A 6,981-nucleotide genomic window follows, 5' to 3' on the forward strand; every position below is an offset into this window, starting at 1 on the left:
ATATATTTTAATAATTGATTTTATGTTTAAAAATCATATTTTGGAATAGTTTGTAAATTTAAAATTATATTACATTTATCAATATAAAAATGTTAAATAGTTGCCAAAACAAAATGAAATACATCTGTTGTATAATATATTTGGAATATATTTTAATAATTAATTTTATGTTTAAAAATCATATTTTGGAATAGTTTGTAAATTTAAAATTATATTACATTTATCGATATAAAAATTTTAAAATCTAAAATTATATTAAAGAAACAGTTAAACAAAATAAAAATAAAATACATACATTTCATAATACTAAAATATTATTCTAACTTTAATTTTGAGAAATCGCTAATTCATGCATGTGAAAGAATAAATAAATAAAAAAAAACATCTTTTCATAATACTAAAATATCATTCTAAAGATAATTTTGAAAATAAAATGATTCATGCCTTTGAAAAAATAAATCCAAAATAAAAATTTCCTTGTTTGTTTCTGTAGTTGACTAAGCACGCCACAAAGCCACCCTGATTCTTGAAGTCACGCAGGTTATCCTACCCACGCAACCATGCCCCTCGAGGGCTATAAAACTCGGGTGTCCTTACTACAGTGATAAGAATTTCAATAACCTTTGGCATTTGAGGTGATTATTATTATTAGAGGTGATATTATTTTATCTGAGGTAGCCATGGCGATGAGGTCATTTGGCTTTGTTTTACCTCTCATGTTGCTATTGGCATTGGCGGGCGCACAGAATACAAACATACTGTGGCATTACTGTAATGATGTAAAATTCCGAGTGGAGGATCCTTTCTACAGTACTGTACAAACCCTGTTCACAGCGCTGGAAGATAACACGGGCGATGACGGTGGGTTCTACCAGACGTCGGTTACAGGCTCACCCACTGCCTACGGGCAAGCAACCTGCAATAGCGCACTCGCTGCGGATGAGTGCCAAAACTGCCTTTATCACCTAGTCTGGTTAGACATGATTGCCATTTGCGGCTTTGCAGTCGGTGCTCAGTGTGCATTGGTGGACTGCTACATGCGCTACGAGCAGTACCAGTTCTATTAGTATCAACGGATGCCTGCTCATTTAAAACGCCAAGGAACCTCATCTCTGTAGTGATATTGCTTACTTATTTCTTCTATCGTTATGCTTCATCTCTCTGTAGTCATATTGCTTACCTATTTGATGCTATATGTCTAGCTTATCAATTTCTTCTATTGTTATAGTTTGTAATTCGTGTTGTAGCGTGGTGTTCTAGGTAGGGTGTGGTGTGGTGTGGTGTGGTATTTCTATGTAAATGTTAGTTATAATGGAATAATGGTTATAGTTTGAGTGGGCCCAATGGTTAAGAGCATGCGTTGCTTCCTATGTCACAGGTTCAAAACCATAGGGGTTAGAATATGTATGCTTTGCTAGACTTAGTAGTCAAATCTCCCACAAACAAGGGGGTCTCATACACCAATATGTGTTGTTACCATTATAAATGCATACAAGTTACCATTATCTATATTATTGTGTATGTGACCCATACAAGTTACCATTATCTATATTATTGTGTATGTGATCCAAATTATTATAATTTTTTTTTTTTTTTCCATGGTTGCCAATATTTCTACTCCCACGGATTTGTAGTATTGTAAAATAATTGTAAAATCCTTCAAAATAATACATTTAAATTGAGTTCTTTATTTTCTTATATATATATATATATATATTTGTCTATTTAGTATATTTTGTTAATTCAAAATGAATATTGAATCTTCATTAAATTTGATCGGTTGAAAAGTAATTCTCTTATTTAAAGTGATTTTTTAGACCTTTTTCTTAATTAGTTGTTAGTGTAAATTCATTTTGATCTAAGGAATTCAAATCTCTTTAAGTACTAACCCTTTTTACCAAAAAAAACTTGGAAAAAGGTTCGAGTAGATCCATCTTAATGGTTTTCACTTGAAAATAATTGATCTCTTTTTGGACTTATAGACCTAGGGTTATCCTGATGTGTAACTATGGATGTGCTCAAAGTTATTTTAGAATTATAGACCCAGGGTTATCCGATGTGTAAGTATGTATGTGCTTAAAGTTAAATTTTAGTTAATGTCCGTCCACATAAAAATAAAAATATTAGAAATAAAAACAATGTTTATTTCCTTGGATCCAATAAAAGTTAAAAAAATTAATAGCTTTTTATCATATAGGTTGACTTTGAATTGATCATAAATTTACTTTCAACAATTTTTTTTTTCACATTAAAATTCCAAGTTAAGTAAAATTTTAAACATTTTTACTCCTTACAAAAGTGAATACCATTTCTTAAATAAAGTAAAAATGTTAATTCAACATAAAGAATCCAAAATCTTGCTCCAAAATCTTTTAATATTTCTTTTAATTAATTATTTGTAAAATCAAAATAAAAAGATTAATTAAAAAAAAAGAATAAAAAATATTGCTCCAAAATATTTCAATACTTCTTTTCATTAATTATTTGCAAAATTAATCTTTAAAAGGAAAACAATATCCTATGAATATATTAAAATCTATATAGACATAAATATTACTAGGTCAAAGTTGTGATGTTTGAAAATATTCATTTGATATAGTTTTATTATAACTTTTGTTATTATGCCATGTAAAAAATATAATTAAATCTAATATTAATATTGAAAAATTAATATCCATATTGATATTATTATTAAATCTAATATTAATGTTAACATATTATTGTTAAAACTGGTAACTTTGGACAAATAAAATATTAAATTTAATATAAAATTAAATTTGTTATATTATAGTATGTATTAATATATTATGGTATATATTAACTCTAGATATATATGAGAGGGTAACATAGACATAGAGTGATAGAGGTGGAGAGATAGAGGGAATGAGAGAAAGGGAGAGAGAAGAAGGGCTAGATGGAATATTTGAGAGAAATAATAGAGTGAGCGACGGAGAGACGGAGTTGGAAGGAGGGAGCTCTGAGGGAAAAAGAAAGACCTAGAGATATAAAAGTGGGGAGAGAGAGGGAGTGACAAGGGATAGATAGAGAGAGAGTGTGTATGTTTGGGGATGAGATAAAGAGACAAAGAAGGAGAGATGTAGAGAAGCAGGGGGGGGGGGGGGGGGGGGGGGGGGGGAGGGAGGAAAGATAGTGACAAAGTTAGAGGGCAAAGAAAGATAGAGAGAGAGATGAGGGGGAGAGACATAGCGAGGTGGGAGAGAAAGGGAGAGAAAGGAAGGAATATAGTTAGGAGGTAAGAGAGAGGAGGAGAGAGGAAGGGAGAAATAGAGGAAGGTATGAAGAAAGACATGAAGAAAGAAAGGTGGAGAGAGAGAGGGAGTGATGAGGGAGATGGAGAGAGAGGGAGAGAGACGAGAGAAGGAGGGAAGAGAGATATAAGGGGTAGAGATGGAGAGAAGGGGAAGAGAGAGAGAGGAAGAGGGAGGGAGAGATAGATAGATATGGAGAAAGAGTGTGTAGATGTTTATTTCAGTGTAGATATTGATTTCTAATCCTATTTTATTGCTTACATTATATGAATTGATTTCATTGTAGATGTTTTCTAATTCTATTTGATTGCTTGCACTAGATGCATTGATTTTAGTGTAGATGGTTATTTATAATCCTATTGTATTGCTTGCACCAGATGCATTGATTTCAATGTAAATTGTGATTTATAATCCTATTTGACTGCTTGCACTAGATGCATTGAGTTCAATGTAGATGTTGATTTCTAATGATATTTTATTTCTTGCACTAGATGCATTGATTTTAGTGTAAATGTTGATTTCTAATTCTATTTGATTGCTTGCACTATATAAATTGATTTTGGTGTAGATGTTTTCTAATTCTACTTGATTGCTTGCATTAGATGCATTGAGTTTAGTGTAGACGTTGATTTCTAATTCTACTTGATTGCTTGCACTATATTTATCGATTTCAGTGTAGATGTTGATTTTTGATTATATTTGATTGCTTCCACTAGATGCATTAATTTCATTGTAGATGTTGATTTCTAATCCTATTTGATTGCTTACGTTAAATGCATCTATTTTATTATAGATATTGTTTTCTAATCCTATTTGATTGCTTGCATTAGATGCATTGATTTTATCATAGACATTTTTTTCTAATCTTATTTTATTTCTTTCGTTAGAGGCATTAATTTCAGTGTAGATTTTCATTTTTGATTTGATGTAATTGGATGTATGATCCTACATTAATTTTAAATTGATTGGATTAACAGTGTGATAAATTTTAGTGTAAGCACAAAAAGGTTATTGATAATGTGCATTGATTTTTGTGTTATTCTAATTCAACCTATTAATATTGGAGAGCAAGAGAGAGAAGGTAAGATGTTTACTACAATAGTTCGAGTTAAATATTTGAATGGTTTACGGTTTCAACTGCCCTTTTCATAAATCAATATGAAAAGATGGCAAAGCTAATAGGGGTGGCAATAAGAATAGTAGAAGAAAATAGTTTGAGATTGATCATAAAGAAGACTATTTTTAAATGACAATATTCTTATTATTCACATTTTTTTCCATTCAACACTATTACATTGTCACTTTGCATTCAAAATTTTTATTTCATCATTAAAGTTATTAACAATATCTATCATCTCAACAAACTGAGGTAATTGAGAAAATTTAAAATTAAAACTACTCTTCAAGATATATTTAGTAATATATGGATGTACACTATTAAGAATTAATTAGTTGTCAAAAGTTGTGGTACCTAAAATTAAATGAAATAAATGTGTATTATCAATCCTCCTACAAACTATTGACAAGATTGTCTCCCTTATTCATCACCAACTAATTACTAATAGACAATTACATACACATATAGAAATATAATACAAGAATTGAAATATTCACAAACATTAAAATCCAAATCCAAGCACATAAACACACAAACCACTCAAAATATCCAAACATAGACACACACAAAACACTCAAAACATCCATACACAGACGCACAAATCATTCAAGGAAAGAAACATAAACTAAATTATAGAAGAGAACGATATGATCATGTGAAGAAAATAAAACATAATGTAAATTTCAAATTATGAAGTTTATCTCAAACATATACATAATAATGATAATCGAAAAATGTGACATTGTTCCCCTCAGCTGGAACCAACCTAGATCCATCTAAGTCCAGAGCTATCAGTCGTCGAGATGGATCATATCCCTCGAGGTAAAAACCTTTCCTCAAACTATACACTCCAAAATGAATGTTTCCACCCCAAGTTTTTTGATCCCTCTCAGCGCATGATAGATACGAAGTTAGATGGATCTAGGCTAGTAACCAATAAAATGTTTAAAGCATATATTTTTTAGTTATTTTGTATACTAGCAATTGCACCATATGTTGCAAAGGAAACACGGTAATGCGGTAGGATAGGAAAGAGTAGCAGAGAAAATTATAATAAGAAAGAATTCTATGTTGAGTCCGGGAAAGTGGCTGAAGAGGTATCCTCTCATTTCTCTTGTATTTTTATTAATGCTATGATATCATCTCCTTTATCTTATATTTTTATTAATGTTATCATTTTATGTCTTTGTATCCACTTTCATACACATTTCCACTATTTAATGTTATTTTCACATGGGATTGCCTTGTTCTAATTCTTATGGGGAAAAGTCAAAGTGATAGAGAAACAAAGCTTGGGTTTAGCTATAGGTGAAATGATTGCACAATAGTCAATTTAAAATCTTATATACAATTTTGTAGCAAGTTCCTTCTATCCAACTAGAGAATTAAAGTTAAGTAAGGAATCAATGAACAATACATGCAATTATCAACATCTACTCTTCTTATTCAATGAGTATTTTATTACAATATTTATAATACATTTTCTTATTCGGTAAGTAGTTTTATGCCAAATATTGCAATATGTGCAATTATTTGGTGGTGCTTAAAATACAGGGACTAAACTATACAAAATTTCAGTTTAGAAATATTTTTATGACAATGTCCTTAGTGGAGAGAAAAAACAGAGAACAAACATGGATTATGGCGAAGAGAAATATTTGAGCTGCCTCAGTTGGAGAGCATCAGATTCAGAGCAACAAAGAATAGTGACACTAATCTCTCTTGAACAATATCACACTATAAATTTTTTAATCATACTCATTATGATCTGATTACTGGACAAGAAAAAGTGGGTTTTCTATGGTGGCTTCACAACCATTTTTCCTTGTGAATATCACTAGTTAGATAACCACAGAGTCAACAAATAACACTACTATGCTATAAGGTTATAGTCATTCATTAAACTAGACTCCTTCAATTCAACACATCAAACTGGACCATGATCAAGGTTAGGTTTCTTTTTATAGATACTTGATCACAATATGCTCCCCCAATTCCTTGAAATATTCTTCAATTAAAACTTGCCACAAAGAACACCATTATTCGAACTATTCAATTTTTTGAATGAGGCTCTCCTGGTAGTCAACAATATTGTTGTTGCCCTACTGGGAACCCCTGAAGCTAAGGTCCAGTTGGTTCCCAAGCTCACCCATCACGGATTGTGTCTTTTAAAAATCATATAAAAAAATGCTGGTCTGCTATACATGGTAGTCTTGATAGAGGACTTTACCCGGTTTATCTCAACATCCACTCTTTTTGAAGGTGCGATGATGAGGCAAAAAAGAAAGACCTAAAATACAGATTGTCCACAATAATTGAATTCTCCCATGGAGATTGGTTCCACATCAACCAACCCAAAGGAATCAATTTTAAAGGAGATAAAGTTAACTAGACGATCCATCTGAGTTGTATAAACGCACGCCTCCCTCCAATGAACTGTGAAGTTTTCAGTTCCACCTAAAATCACATTAGCATTTATTAAAATTGTAAATAAAAAAGTGGATCCCAAAATACCTATTTATCCTCATACGGGCCACAAACATTCAACATTATAATTGGTTGTCTCGGGATTTTGCTTAAGAAAATCATGCATAT

The 6,981-nt window shown here is 31.2% G+C and overlaps 1 pseudogene; it reads left to right on the forward strand.

Moving 5' to 3' along the window:
• The first annotated feature begins 680 nt into the window (after nucleotides 1-680).
• Nucleotides 681-1,105, forward strand: LOC149170632 (antifungal protein ginkbilobin-like protein pseudogene; annotated as a pseudogene).
• Nucleotides 1,106-6,981: the final 5,876 nt, after the last annotated feature.

This window comes from Pinus tabuliformis, chromosome 4_2 (assembly GCF_031772625.1).
Source record: "Pinus tabuliformis cultivar Carrire ecotype Pingquan chromosome 4_2, CPIR1, whole genome shotgun sequence".
Taxonomy (NCBI): Eukaryota; Viridiplantae; Streptophyta; class Pinopsida; order Pinales; family Pinaceae; genus Pinus; species Pinus tabuliformis.